General features: G+C 41.2%; 1 protein-coding gene across 1 annotated transcript in view; it reads right to left on the bottom strand.

Annotated features, from left to right (window-relative positions):
* The window catches only part of KIF26B (kinesin family member 26B), a 576,785-nt gene that overhangs the window by 457,346 nt on the left and 105,074 nt on the right, over nt 1-14,365 (bottom strand).

Genomic DNA, 14,365 nt, shown 5'->3' with positions numbered 1-14,365 from the left:
TCCGCCCGTCTCGGCCTCCCAAAGTGCTGGGATTACAGGCTTGAGCCACTGCACCCGGCCTTCATTAGGTTTCTTTTACTTTTTTTTTAAAGTGGTTTTTGTTGGTTTGTTTGTTTTCAAACAAAGTCCAATATTAATCCCCCTAAAAATAACTTATCTAAAACTTGTTTTGGTTAATGAGGCCAGGGGTTTAGAGCCACACAGGCTCAGCCTTCACCTAGCACACTCCCCACAAAGCAGCCTGCAGGGCACCTCGGGGGAGCACCAAGAGCACCTTCAGGGAGCTCCAGGGCACTGAGGAAGGCAGTTTGGACATCACTGAACAGAAATCCCTAGTCAAAACACCCATGTGGATAACAGCCGTAGATACAGGTGGGCTCACATAGAGTGAAGACACAGATTAGGCTATTGACCAATAAAGGTCTAAAATCCTCCTCCTAGACTTTTGTAGTAAAACTCTCAAACTCACTTCCCACGTTACATGAGTTCCCTGGGGCTGCTGTAACAAACCGCCACGAGCTTGCTGGCTTAAAACAACAGAAATTCATTCCTCATACTTCCAGAAGCCAAAAGTCCAAAATCAAAGGTGTCAGCAAAGTGAGTTCCTTCTGGAGAGCCTAAGAGAGGATCCATTCCACACCTCTCTCCTAGTGTTTGCTGGTGGCCAACAATCTTTGGCATTCCTTGGCCTATAAACATATTACTCCAGTCTCTGCCTCCACCTTCGCATGGCCTTCTCTATGCTTGTATCTCCTCCATTTCTGTCTCTCACGACACTTATCATTGAAATCAGGTTCCACCCTAATCTAAGATCTCATCTCAAGATCCTTACCTTAATTACATCTGTAAAGACCTTTATTCCAGGAGGTGACTTCAGCAACATGGCGAAATAGGAAGTGCAAGACCCTCTTTGTCCCTAGAGAGACACCAATTCAACAAAAATATATAGACTTCCCTCTGGGAGAAATACAGAAACCAGTTAAGAGGCTCCTGCACTTCAGGCTGCTGCAAAACCAGATGATCAAAAAGCTGGCAGAGAAATTCATGGCATCCATTCACCATAGTCCCTCCCCCAGGTCAGCACAGTGTAAGCAAGAGGAAACTTCCAGCTCCTCACTTCACCCTGGGAAGAGGAAGAGTAGACTGGACCATAGTCCAATGTCCAGGCTTTTCAAGGGGACTGCCCAAGAGATGGTTTAGGATAGGAAAGAGCGCCAGGTGGAGGGATGCTGAGAATAAAGGAAATGGTTTAGCTCAGCATGTACTTAATTGCCATAGTCCATGCCCTCTAGCTCAGCACAAAATAAACAGGAGAAAACCCCCACTCCTGGCTTCTCCCCAGGGAGAGAAAGAGTTGGAGCATGCATTCAAAGTTCTAGCTTTTCAGGGAGAATTGTTTTTTTTTAAGATGAAAGTCTGTTGCCCAGCCTGGAGTGCAGGGGTGCAATCTCAACTCACTGCAACCTCCACCTCTCGGGTTCAAGTGATTCTCCTGCCTCAGCCTCCTGAGTAGTTGGGATCACAGGCACCTGCCACCACACCTGGATAATTTTTTAATAGAGTCAAGGTTTTGTCACATTGGCCAGGCTGGTCTAGAACTCCTGACCTCAGGTGATCCACCCACCTCAGCCTCCCGGAGTGCTGGGATTACAGATATATGAGCCACCGTGCTTGGCCCAGGGAGAATTCTTAAAGCAACAAAAGCAAAGCAACTTGTCACATACAATAGAACCCCTAAAAGGCTATCAGTGGACTTCACAGCATAAACCTTGCATGCAAGAAGCAAGTGAGATAATACGTTCAAAGTGCTGAAAGAATAAAAACCTGTCAACCAAGGATACTTTCCAAGAATAACGACTCTCCCAAATAACCAAAAGCAGGGGGAGTTCCTCGCTACTAGACTGACTTTACAAGAATTACTAAAGGGAGTCCTTCAAGATGAAATGAAAGGATGCTAGATAGGAAAATGAAAGCATATAAAAGTATAAAGTTCACTACCAAAGGTAAACATATAGACAAATACAGAATACTATAATACTGTAACAGTAGTGTGTAAATCACTTTTAATTCTGGTATACAGATTAAAAGACAAAAGTATACAACCATCTGATCTTTGACAAACCTGACAAAAACAAGCAATGGGGAAAGGATTCCCTATTTAACAAAATGGTGTTGGGAAAACTGGCTAGCCAGATGCAGAAAATTGAAACTGGACCCCTTCCTTACATCTTATACAAAAATTATCTCAAGATGGCTTAAAGACTTAAAGACCTAAAACCATAAAAACCCTAGAAGAAAATCTAGGCATTACCATTCAGGACACAGGCATGGGCAAAGACTTCATGACTAAAAGACCAAAGCAATGGCAACAAAAGCCAAAATTGGCAAATGGCAAACTAAAGAGCTTCTGCATAGCAAAAGAAACTATCATCAGAGTGAACAGGCAACCTACAGAATGAAGAAAATTTTTGCAATCTATCCATCTGACAAAGGGCTAATATCCAGAATCTACAAGGAACTTAAACAAATTTACAGGCAAAAAATAAACAACCCCATTAAAAAGTGGGCAAAGGATATAAACAGACACTTCTCAAAAGAAGACATTTATGCAGCCAACAAACAAACGAAAAAAAGCTCAGCAGCACTGGTCACTAGAGAAATGCAAATCAAAACCATGATGAGATACCATCTCACGCTAGTTAGAATGGCAATCATTAAAAAGTGAGGAAACAACAGATGCTGGAGACGATGTGGAAAAATAGGAATGCTTTTACCCTGTTGGTGGGGGTGTAAATTAGTTCAACCATTTTGGAAGACAGTGTGGCGATTCCTCAAGGATCTAGAACCAGAAATATCATTTGACCCAGCAATCCCATTACTGGGTATATACCCAAAGGATTATAAAACATTCTACTATAAAGATACATGCACACGTATGTTTATTGCAGCACTGTTCACAATAGCAAAGACTTGGAACCAACCCAAATGCCCATCACGGATAGACTGGATACAGAAAATGTGGCACATATACACCATGGAATACTATGCAGCCATAAAAAAAGGGATGCATTCATGTCCTTTGCAGGGACATGGATGAAGCTGGAAATCATCATTCTCAGCAAACTAACACAGGAACAGAAAACCAAACACTGCATGTTCTCACTCATAAGTGGGAGTTGAATAATGAGAACACATGGACACAGGGAGGGGAACATCACACACTGGGGCCTATTGGGGGGTGGGGGGTTAGGGGAGGGATAAAATTAGGAGAAATACCTAATGTAGATGATGGATTGATAGGTGCAGCAAACCACCATGGCACGTGTATACTTATGAAACGAACCTGCAGGTTCTGCACATGTATCCCAGAACTTAAAGTATAATTTTAAAAAAGACACAAGTATAAAAAATAATTACGTAAAATATGTTAATGGATACACAATATAAAAACATGTAATTTGTGACATCAAGAACAAAATGTGTGGAAAAGCATATAGATTTTGTATGTGACTGAAGTTGTTGTCAGCTTAGAACAGATTATTGTAACTATAAAATGTTTTATGTAATCCCCATGTTAACCAAAAAAAAATCTATAACTAAAGAAAAGATCTATAGACGATACACAACAGAAAATGAAAACTGCTAGAAGAAAAATGAGGAAAACACAAAGGAAGACAGTGAGAGGGAGAAAAGAGCTACAAGGTAGATAAAAAACAGTTAGCAAAATGGCAATAGTAAGTCCTTGCCTATCAGTAATTACTTTTCATGTAAGTGAATTAAATCCCTCAAACAAAAGACATACAGTAGCTAAATGGATTTTAAAAACAAGCTTCAGCTATATGCTATCTACAAGGGACTCATTTTGGATTTAAAAACATACATAGGCTGAAAATGAAAGGGTAAAGAGAGGTAGTCTATGTAAACAGCAACCAAAAGACAGCAGGGATGACCATATTTACATCACACAAAAGAGACTTTAAGACAAAAACTGCCACAAGAGACCAGAAACAACATTATTTAATAATAAAAGGGTGAATTTACCAGGAAGATACAACAAGTATAAACATGCAAGTAACCAACATCATTGACCCAAAAGATATAAAATATGCACAGAATTGAAAAGAGAAATAGGAAGCAACAAAACAATAATAGGAGATTTCAATATCCCACTTTTGTTGTTTGGGTGTTTTGTTTTGTTTTGTTTTGAGATAAGTCTCGCTCTGTTGCCCAGGTAGGAGTGCCGTGGCACTGTTTTGGCTCGCTGCAAACTCTGCTGCCCGGGTTCAAGCGATTCTCTGGCCTCAGCCTCCCACGTAGCTGGGATTACAGGCATGTGCCACAACACCCAGCTAATGTTAATTTTTTTTTTTTTTTAGTAGAGACAGGGTTTCACCATGTTGCCAGGCTGGTCTCAAACTCCTAACCTCAAGTGATCCGCCCACCTCGGTCTCCCAAAATGCTGGGATTACAGGTGTTAGCCACTGTGCCAGCTCAATATCCCACTTTCAATAAAGTATAGAGTACCTCAGGCTAATAAAAAGGCTAATAAAAGGCTAATAAAAAAAGGCTAATAAAAAAAAAACAGAGGACTTGAAGAACACTATAGACCAAGTGACCCAACAGACATTTATAAAACATTCCACCCAAAAGCAGCAGAATACACATTCGTTTCAAGTACACATAGAACATTCTCCAGGATACATCACATGTTAAGGCACAAAACAAGACTTAACAAATTTAAGAAGTTTAAAATCATACCACATTTTTTTCAGCCACAATGGAATGAAACTGGAAATCAATAGCAGAAGAAAACCTGGAAAATTCACAAATATGTGAAAACGAAACAATTCACTCTTAATCACTGAGTCAAAGAAAAAAATCACTGGGGAATTTAGAAAATACCTTGAGACAAACAAAAATGAAAATACAACATACCAAAACTTATGAGATGTAGCAAAAACAATACTAGGAGAGAAGTTTATAGCAGTAAACACCTATGTTAAAAAAGAACAAAGATCTCAAATAAACAACCCAACTTTACAACTGAAGAAACTAGAAAAAGAAAAAAAAAAACTAAGCCAAAGTTAGCAGACGGAAGGAAATTATAATAAAGATTATAATACAAGGAAATGAAATAGAAAATATAAAACCAATAGAAAAAAAAAAAAACCCAACCAAACCAAGACTTGATTTTTTAAAAGAAAACAAAATTAACGATTTGTTTTTCGTTTGTTTTTTAAAGAGATGAAGGGGGTGGGTCTTGCTATGTTGCCTAGGCTGGTCTTGAACTTCTGAGCTCAAGTGATCCTTCTACTTCAGTATCCCAAGTAGCTGGAACTATAGGCACACACCACTGTACTTGGCAAAAAATTGACAGACTCGTAGGCAGACTAACTAAGAAAAAAGGAGAAAAGGTCCAAATCCATAAAATCAGAGATAAAAGAGGGGGCATTACAACTGATGCCACAGAATAAAAAGTATTAATAAAAGACCACTGTGAACAATTATATACCAACAAATTAGATAACCTAGAAGAAATGGATAAATTCCTAGACATATACAAACTACCAAGACTGAATCATGATGAAATAGAAAATCTGAACAGATCTTTTACTGGAAATGGGATTGAATCAGTTACCAAAACTCTCCCAAAAAGAAAAGTCTAAGACAAGGTGGTTTCACTGGAGAACTCTACCAAATATTTAAAGAATTAATGCCAATCCTTCTCAAACTCTCCTTAACAAATGAAGAGAAGGGAACACTTTCAAACTTGTTTTTTGAGGCTAGCATTATACTGATAACAAAGTCAAAGACACTACAAGAAAAGAAAACTACATACAGGCCAATATCCCTGATAAATACAGATGCACAAATTTTCAACAAAATACAAGAAAACTGAATCAAAAGTACATTAAAAAGATAATATATTATGGCCAAGTGGGATTTATCCCAGAGATGCAAAGATGGTTCAATATACAAAAGTCAATCAATGTGCTACACCACATTAAAAGAATGAAAGATAAAAATAATATGATCATCTCAAAATATGGGTAAAAAAAAGCATTTGACTGAATTCACACCCTTTCATTATAAAAACATGCAAGAAACCAGGAAAAAAAAGGAAATTGCCTCAACATAATAAAGTCCATATATGAAAAGTCAACATCCTGTGTACATGGATTATAAGACTTAATATTTTTAAAATATCCGTACTACCTGAAGTCATAGATTTAATGAAATCCTTATCAAATTCCCAATGGCATTTTTTGAAGAAGAGAAAAAAACAGTCCTAAACTTCATATGGAACCACAAAGGACCCTGAAGAGCCAAAATAATCTGAAGGAAAAAGAACAAAGCTAGAATTTTCACACTTTCTGGTCTCAAAACATCTTACAAAGCTACTGTAATCTAAACAGTATGATACTGACATAAAGACAGACATATAGACCAGTGGAGCAGAATAGAGAGATCAGAAGTAAACCCACATACAGATAGATAAATGATCTTCAACAAGGGTGCCAAGACAACACAATGGGGAAAGGATTATCTCAAAAACTGGTGCTAGGAAAACTAGATACCCACATGCAAAAGAATGGCATTGGATCCTTGTCTTACACATACACAAACCTCAACTCAAAATGGATTAAAGGACTTAAATGTAGACCTGAAACTACAAACCTCCTAGAAGAAAACAAAGGGGGAATGTTTCAAAATATTGGTCTTGGCAATGATTTCTTGGATATGCCAACAAAAGCAAAAATAGACAAGTGAGATTACATCAAACTAAAAACCTTCTGAATAGCAAAGGAAACAATCAATAGAGTGAAAAGGTAACCTGTGCAATGGGAGAAAATACTTGCAAACCATCTATATGAAAAGAGATTGATATCTAAAATATACAAGGAATTCCTACAACTCAATAGCAAAAGTAAATAAACCAATTTTAAAAATACATAAAGGAAAGGACTTAAATAGACCTTTCTGTAAGAAAAACATACAAATGACAAGCAGGTATATGAAAAGATGCTCAACATCACAAATTGTCAGAGAAATGCAAATCAAAACCACAATGAAATATCACCCCATGCCTGTTAGGATGGCCGTGATTATAGAAACAAAAGAAGAAAGGAAAGGAAAGGGAAAGGGAAGGAAAAAGGGAAGGGAAGGGAAGGGAAGGGAAAGAAAAAGGGAAGAGAAGGGAAGAGGGAAAGGAAGGGAAGGAGGAAGGGAAGGGAAAAAAGAAGGGAAGGGAAGAAGGAAGGGAAGAGAGAAAGGAAGGGAAACAAAGAAGGAAGGGAAGAAGGAAAGGAAGGGACAGGGAAAAGGAAGTGAAAAAGGAGGGGAAGGGGAGATGGAAGGGAAGGGAAGGGAAAAAGGAAGGGAAGGAAAGGGAAAGGAAGAAGGGAGGGAAGAAGGAAGGGAAGAAGAAAGGGAAGGGAAATGAAGAAGGAATGGAAGGGAAGAAGGAATGGAAGGGAAGAAGGAAGGGAAGGGAAAGGAAGAGGAAGGGAAGAAGAAAGGGAAGGGAAAGGAAGAAAGAATGGAAGGGAAGAAGGAAGGGAAGGGAAGAAGGAAGGGAAGGGAAGAAGGAAGGAAAGGGAAGAAGGAAGGGAAGAAGGAAAGGAAGGGAAGAAGGAAGGGAAGAAGGAAAGGAAGGGAAAAAGGAAGGAAGAAAAAAGAACAGCAGAAAATAAATGTTGATTAGGATGTGGAGAAACTGACACCCTTGTTCACTGTTGATGAGAAGATAAAATGCTGCTGCTATGCAAAACAGAATGGAGGTTCCTCAGAACATTAAAAATAGAACTACCATATGATCTAGCAACCCCACCACTGGGTATTTATTCAATAGAATTGAAAATAGAATCTCAAATAAATATTTGCATTCCCATGTTCACCACATCACTGTTCACAATAGCAAAACAGTGGGAACAACCTGAATGTCCACTGATGGATGAGTGGATAAAGAAAATGTGGTCTATACAGACAATGGAATATTATTCAGCCTTTAAGAAAAAAAGGTGGCGGGGGGCGGGGGCAGGTGTGGTGGCTCACGCTTGTAATCCCAGCACTTTGGGAGGCCAAGACAGGTGGATCACTAGATCAGGAGTTCGAGACCAGCCTGGCCAACACAGTGAAACCCCATCTCTACTAAAAATACAAAAATTAGCTTGGCGTGGTGGCGGGCACCTATAATTCCAGCTACTGGGAGCCTGAAGCAGGAGAATCACTTGAACCCAGGAGGTGGCGGTTGTAGTGAGCCAAGATCGCACCACTGCGCTCCAACCTGGGCGACAGAGCTAACCTCCATCACAAAAAAAAAAAAAGGAAATCCTGTCACTACAATATGAATGAATCTTGAGGATACTATACTAAGTGAAATAAGCTAGTCCCAGAATACAAATACTGTATGATTCTGTTTAGATGAGGTAGCTAAAGCAGTCAAAATCAAAGCAGGATAAGGTAGAATGGTGGCCACCACAGAGCAGGGGAGGAGAGGGAGAGGGGCCGTTCAATGGGAGGAGGAGAGGGAGAGGGGCCGTTCGGTGGGAGGAGGGGAGGGAGAGGAGCCGTTTGGTGGGAGGAGGGGAGGGAGAGGGGCCGTTCGGTGGGGGAGCATTTTGGTTGTGGAAGATGAAACATTTCTAGAGATCTAGCGTACAACAGTGTCCACAGATGACATTCTGAGACTCTAGGTGGACACATCTTTTTTGGTAGGTCCCTATTCAACCCACGCCACATGTATACACAGCTGTGGTCACCTGTACCACATATACAAAGTAGTTGTCCACTAGGACCAAGCACCCCAGTTTGCTCAGAACTGCACCAGTTTTCGCACTGCAAGTCCTGCGTCCCATGCAAACCAGGATGTTTGGTCACCTTAGTGTTGGCTCAGAAAGATTTAGAATTATTATACAGTGTTAACAAAAGAGAAATCAAATATTTAATCAGGGATGACGGGAGGATTGGAGGAGATACCTACACAGAGGGCTCAGACGGGTTCAAATGTCAGGTCTAATCCTCCTGGGCTCCGATTCCTGTGTGCTGCCTTGTATGTCTGTGCTTAAACGGTTACAGCAATCCTAACAGTGCACTCTGGAAACATGGCTTCTTAGGGCCATGCTGCTAACTTCCCTCACATTGGTCTAAAATCCCAATATTTAAAAAAAAAACTTTATTATTATTATTATTTTGAGATGGAGTCTTGCTCTGTCGCCCAGGCTGGAGTCCAGTGGCGTGATCTCGGCTCATTGCAATCTCTGCCTCCTGGGTTCAAGCAATTCTCCTGCCTCAGCCTCCTCAGTAGCTGGGACTACAGGCGCATGCCACTGTGCCCGGGTAATTTTTTTATATTTTTAGTAGAGATAGGGTTTCACTGTGTTAGCCAGGATGGTCTCGATCTCCTGATCTTGTGATCCTCCCACCCCGGCTTCCCAAAGTGCTGAGATGACAGGTGTGAGCCATCGCGCCAGGCCTATTATTATTTTTTAGAGGCGGGGTCCTGCTCTGTCACCCAGCCTGGAGTGCAGTGGTGCAATCATGGCTCACTGCAGCCTCAACGTTCTGGGTTCAAGTGATCCTTCCACCTCCATCTCCCAAAGTGCTGGGATGACAGGCATGAGGCACTGTGCCCGGCTCCTGAAATTCCTGTCTTTATCGCCACTCTTTAAAGATCTTCCTAGTGGTTAGGACAAGCTTCTAAATCTGTGTCGAGCAATAAAAAGCCTGGATATAAGAAGGGTCCTAGAATACCCAGACAACCGGCATCAGGCTCCAAGTCTCCTGAATTCATTCTTTAAAGCTCCCTAAAAATATCCCCTACAACTCAGAAATATGTCACCCCAAAACATTTAAGGAGACACATTATATATTCTCACCCGTAAGCCTCGATTTAAGAATTCCTCAGAATGTTCCAAGTCCTTGGAGTTTGTAACTCACTTGGAATTCTTGCTTCTTTATCATTTTTCTCCGTGTGTGTGTGTGTGTGTGTGTGTGTGTGTGCGTGCGCGCGCGCATTACTTAGCTGTCACCAGTGGTATCGGTTCTTGGTTGCTTGTGGCTTAATACATGGCTGAGCACAGCTATCACATATGCCTGCATTTGCAGGTAACTCCAGTTGAGCTTTTCTGCACACACCAAAATAAGAAATGCGATTTCAGAAAAGAGTAAATTTATCTCTGAGACTGGTGCACTGAGAAAGGCCACTCACAGGATTGTGCCTCAACTAAATCCATAGATTTAGTACTCTGCTCTACAGTATACTTTGCAGTGCTGGGCTTGTAATGTCAAAGAAGCAATTAAGATGCCCAGTAATAAAGAAAAAACACATCCTTTCAGAGTAATAGTCTTTTGTTATTCTGAATGTATACACTACCAGCTGTACACATTCTTGTGTGTTGACACCACAGCTGACTTTCTTAGTAGAGAAGATGGCCACAGTGAGGTAAAAGTAGTGAGCAAGGAATTTCACACGTGAAGAATATTTGTATCATAGCTTAGATGTGGCAGGCAGTGAGAAGGTTTGTGCCGAATGAAATGCGTATATAGCAGGAGCTGGGCATTTAGGGAAGACCCTGCAAATCCAAATTAAACCTAGCTTTCTCGACTACCTAGTATTAGTATATGCACTGTGGACAGCCATAAAGAAGGAGAAGACCAGGTCCACAGGGAGCCTGCCCTTCAGTCACATGTTAATAAAAGTGTCTGCATTTAGTGAGGTTTACTATATGCCACTAATTTTCAGTTACTAAACACAACATTCTCTCACTGTACAAAAAAGGGAACTGAGAAAGTCATAGGCTCAGGGGCACACAACTAGAAAATGGTAAAACAGGCCGGACGTGGTGGCTCACGCCTGTAATCCCAGCACTTTGGGAGGCTGAGGTGGGTGGATCACAACGTCAGGAGTTCAAGACCAGCCTGGCCAAGATGGTGAAACCCCATCTCTACTAAAAATACAAAAATTAGCCAGGTGTGGTGGCAGGTACCTGTAATCCCAGCTAATCGGGAGGCTGAAGCAGGGAACTGCTTGAACCCGGGAGGCAGAGATTGCAGTGAGCCAAGACTATGCCACTGCACTCCAGCCTGGGCGACAGAATGAGACTCCATCTCCAAAAAAAAAAAGAAAAAGAAAAGAGAATGGTAAAATATGAATTCAAATCCTGGACTGACTCCAAATCGTATTCTTTTTCCACCAGGGTCTGTTGCTGGGAGTGGAATGGCAGAACTGTGTGGTAATAGAAGTAAGAATAAATTGCTTTCCAAAGTTGTTGTGCCAACTTACAGTCCTGCTAGCTGTGTGTGAGAATTTCCACTGACCAACAACCCTCGTCAGCACTTAATATTATCAGACTCATATTTTCACCAATCTGGTTGGTATCAAATGGTGTATCATTATGGCTTTAATTTGGGGTTCCTAAATTCTGATGCTTAGGTACCTTTTCATACGTTTATTAACTATTCCTATTTTCTCTAAAATCCCTCTTCAAGTCCTTTGCCCATTTTCTTTTGAGTATCTTTTTCTTATTTATTTTAATAGTTCTTTATATACTGTAAATACAAATCTTTTTCCAGTTATACATATTGCAAATAACTTCTCTAAGTTTGTGAATCTCTTTTACTTTATGGTGTCTTTTAATAAACTGATATTCTTTGTTTAATACAGTCAAATTTAGCAATCCTTAATTCATGGTTTATGCTTTTTGCTTATGCTTTACAAAGTCATTCTTGGGCTGGGCAGGGTGGCTCATGTCTGTAATCCTAGCACTTTGGGAGACTAAGGCAGGCTGATGGCTTGAGCTCAGGAGTTCGAAACCAGCTTGAGCAACATGGCAAAACCTCATCTCTGTATAAAATACAAAAGAAACCAGCCAGGTGTGGTGGTGTGTGCCTGCAGCCCCAGCTAGTCTCAGTCCTAGCTGAGGTGGGAGGACCACTTGGGGGGACCACTTGAGCCTGGGAGGTCAAGGCTGCAGTGAGCGCTGATCACGCCACTACACTCCAACCTGGGTGACAGAGTGAGACCCTGTCTCAAAAAAAAAAAAAAGTCATTCTCTAAACCAGTCATGAAAATATCTTCCTATATTCTTCCCTAAACTGTTTAGAATTTGCTTTTCACATTGACATATTTGGTCTACTTCTAATTAATTTTGTGTGTATAGGATATGTGAGGACCTTCGTTACAACCTCTTGAAAACATGATTTTTAAGTTGTCTCAGCACTATTTATTGACTAATCCTTCCTTCTCCCACTTGTCCACAATGTTTATTTGCACAACCAAGTTTCCTTACATAGAGGTCTGTTTCTAGCTCTCTATTCTGTTCCATCGGTCTATTTCTTTCTCCTGGTGTTAATACCGTCATGTCATAACTATGCATTGCTTCATAATAAGTCTCTCCGTATTTCTCAACTTTTTTTTTTTTTTTTTTTTTGAGATGGAGTCTCACTCTGTTGCCCAGGCTGGAGTGCAGTGGCACGATCTCGGCTCACTGCAAGCTCCGCCTCTCGGGTTTACGCCATTCTCCTGCCTCAGCCTCCCGAGTAGCTGGGACTACAAGGGCACGCCACCATGCCCAGCTAATATTTTGTATTTTTAGTAGAGATGTGGTTTCACCATGTTAGCCAGGATGGTCTCGATCTCCTGACCTCGTGATCCGCCTGCCTTGGTCTCCCAAAGTGCTAGGATTACAGGTGTGAGCCACCGCGCCCGGCCTGGGGCTCTTTTTTTTTTTTTTTTTAAGAACAATAATCTAGAACCAGTTGGCATGACACCGAGACCAAAAGTTTCCATTTTCTTTGAATAACACTTAAATGGGGTTAACAGTGAAGAGATCACAATAAATTCCAGTTCTTTGTTTGCCGGAACAGAAAACAAAGATGCAGTCAAGTGGGGCAAGAAGCATAAGTTTAACCACAAATCCAACTATTAGAGATACCATAAAGACAGTCATCAGCACTAGCAAACGTTCACTCTGAACGCAGTAGAGTTTTACGTGCAGTGTCACATTTAGGATGTTGCTGAAGATAGAAGAAAGGAAAAAAATGGAAGAGACTGAACATCTTTTAAAATGTCATTTACCTTAAAATGTCTTTTAAAAGAGCTTTGAATTCTTTGGTGATAGACCTGGAAATATACGTGCTAAGCCCTGCTGTTTTATAACACAAGTCTGTAACGGAACACACTGTGAAGACAGAAACAATACACTATTGTGTCTAGCAAAGTTTTGGTCAAAATCTCAGTTTTGCATGTGTTTGTATTTAGAGACGGAAGTCTGCCTAACAATTCTTTAATCAGTGGCATAATAACTTAGAAGCTGCCATCTGTGGCTTGAATCATCTACATACTGGAAAAAAACTGCTGAAGATCCTGAGGGAAAAGGCTCAGTGTGAGAAAGCTAAGCAGACACACACAGACGGGGACCACAAGATGACAAAAGAACCAGTCAGCTCCTCTAGTCAGCCAAACAGTTATTTCGCATTTTGATGTCTGTTAACTAACTGTGCTTCTCTTCGTGTCAAAATACATTTTTTGGAATCAGCCACACTGTGAAACGACGGATGCTAGACTCTAGGAGGAGAATCCTCCACAGTGCTTACCTTTTTTGGGAAAATGGGTCTTGCAAGTCCCATGTCTCCCAAGGGGTCTAGGAAGCCTAATAGTCTATAATCTCCTAGACCAATTAACCTGAGTCCTGAGGGCAGGATGCAAATGAAATCAACAGCAGGCACTGCCTTACATCTTTCTCTCCCTAGTGCCCTCCTAGCACATACTAAGTATTCCATCTGTGTTTGTGAAATGTATCTGTGTGTCTCTTTGAAAAGTTCAAGATGGATGCCTGCAAACTGCCCACTGGAGCATGTCAATGCATCAGCCGTGCTAACGTTATGACTGCTGGGTGAGGAGGGAGGCACTGAAGAGCCAAGAACCCAAACCTGGAGCTCCACACAGCACCCACGAAGGAGGCGTGGCTTCAGATGCAAGCCCTCTGCCTTCCCTTCAGAGTGGAACAAGCAACCAAGAGTGAACCCCTGTGAAAAGAAACACAAGAGTTCAGAGAAAGCAACAGCTTGGAAGAAGGAGCACGAGCAGAGGGTGAAGCAGAAGGCGCCAGCAACCCACTCTTCACCGCTAATGAGGGACCCACCTCCCAGTGGATGTTTTTCCGACCGTACTGGGGCTACAAAAGCAGTGACCTGTAAGTCTGATGCAGTCTTCTGAAGTTCGCTTGTCATGACACTCCTTGACCACACCCCGCCACGAATCACTGACTTACGAGGATACTAGTAATAACAAGAACAATGAATACTTACAGAATCTTTCTTATGTGCCAGGTATGGTTCTAAGTGCTTTCACATACACACATAT

This window comes from Rhinopithecus bieti, unplaced genomic scaffold (genome assembly GCF_001698545.2).
Source record: "Rhinopithecus bieti isolate Rb0 unplaced genomic scaffold, ASM169854v2 scaffold_5132, whole genome shotgun sequence".
In the NCBI taxonomy this organism is placed as follows: Eukaryota; Metazoa; Chordata; class Mammalia; order Primates; family Cercopithecidae; genus Rhinopithecus; species Rhinopithecus bieti.
The sequence above is the reverse complement of the archived record's forward strand: the minus strand, read 5'-3'. Positions and strand labels throughout refer to the sequence as shown.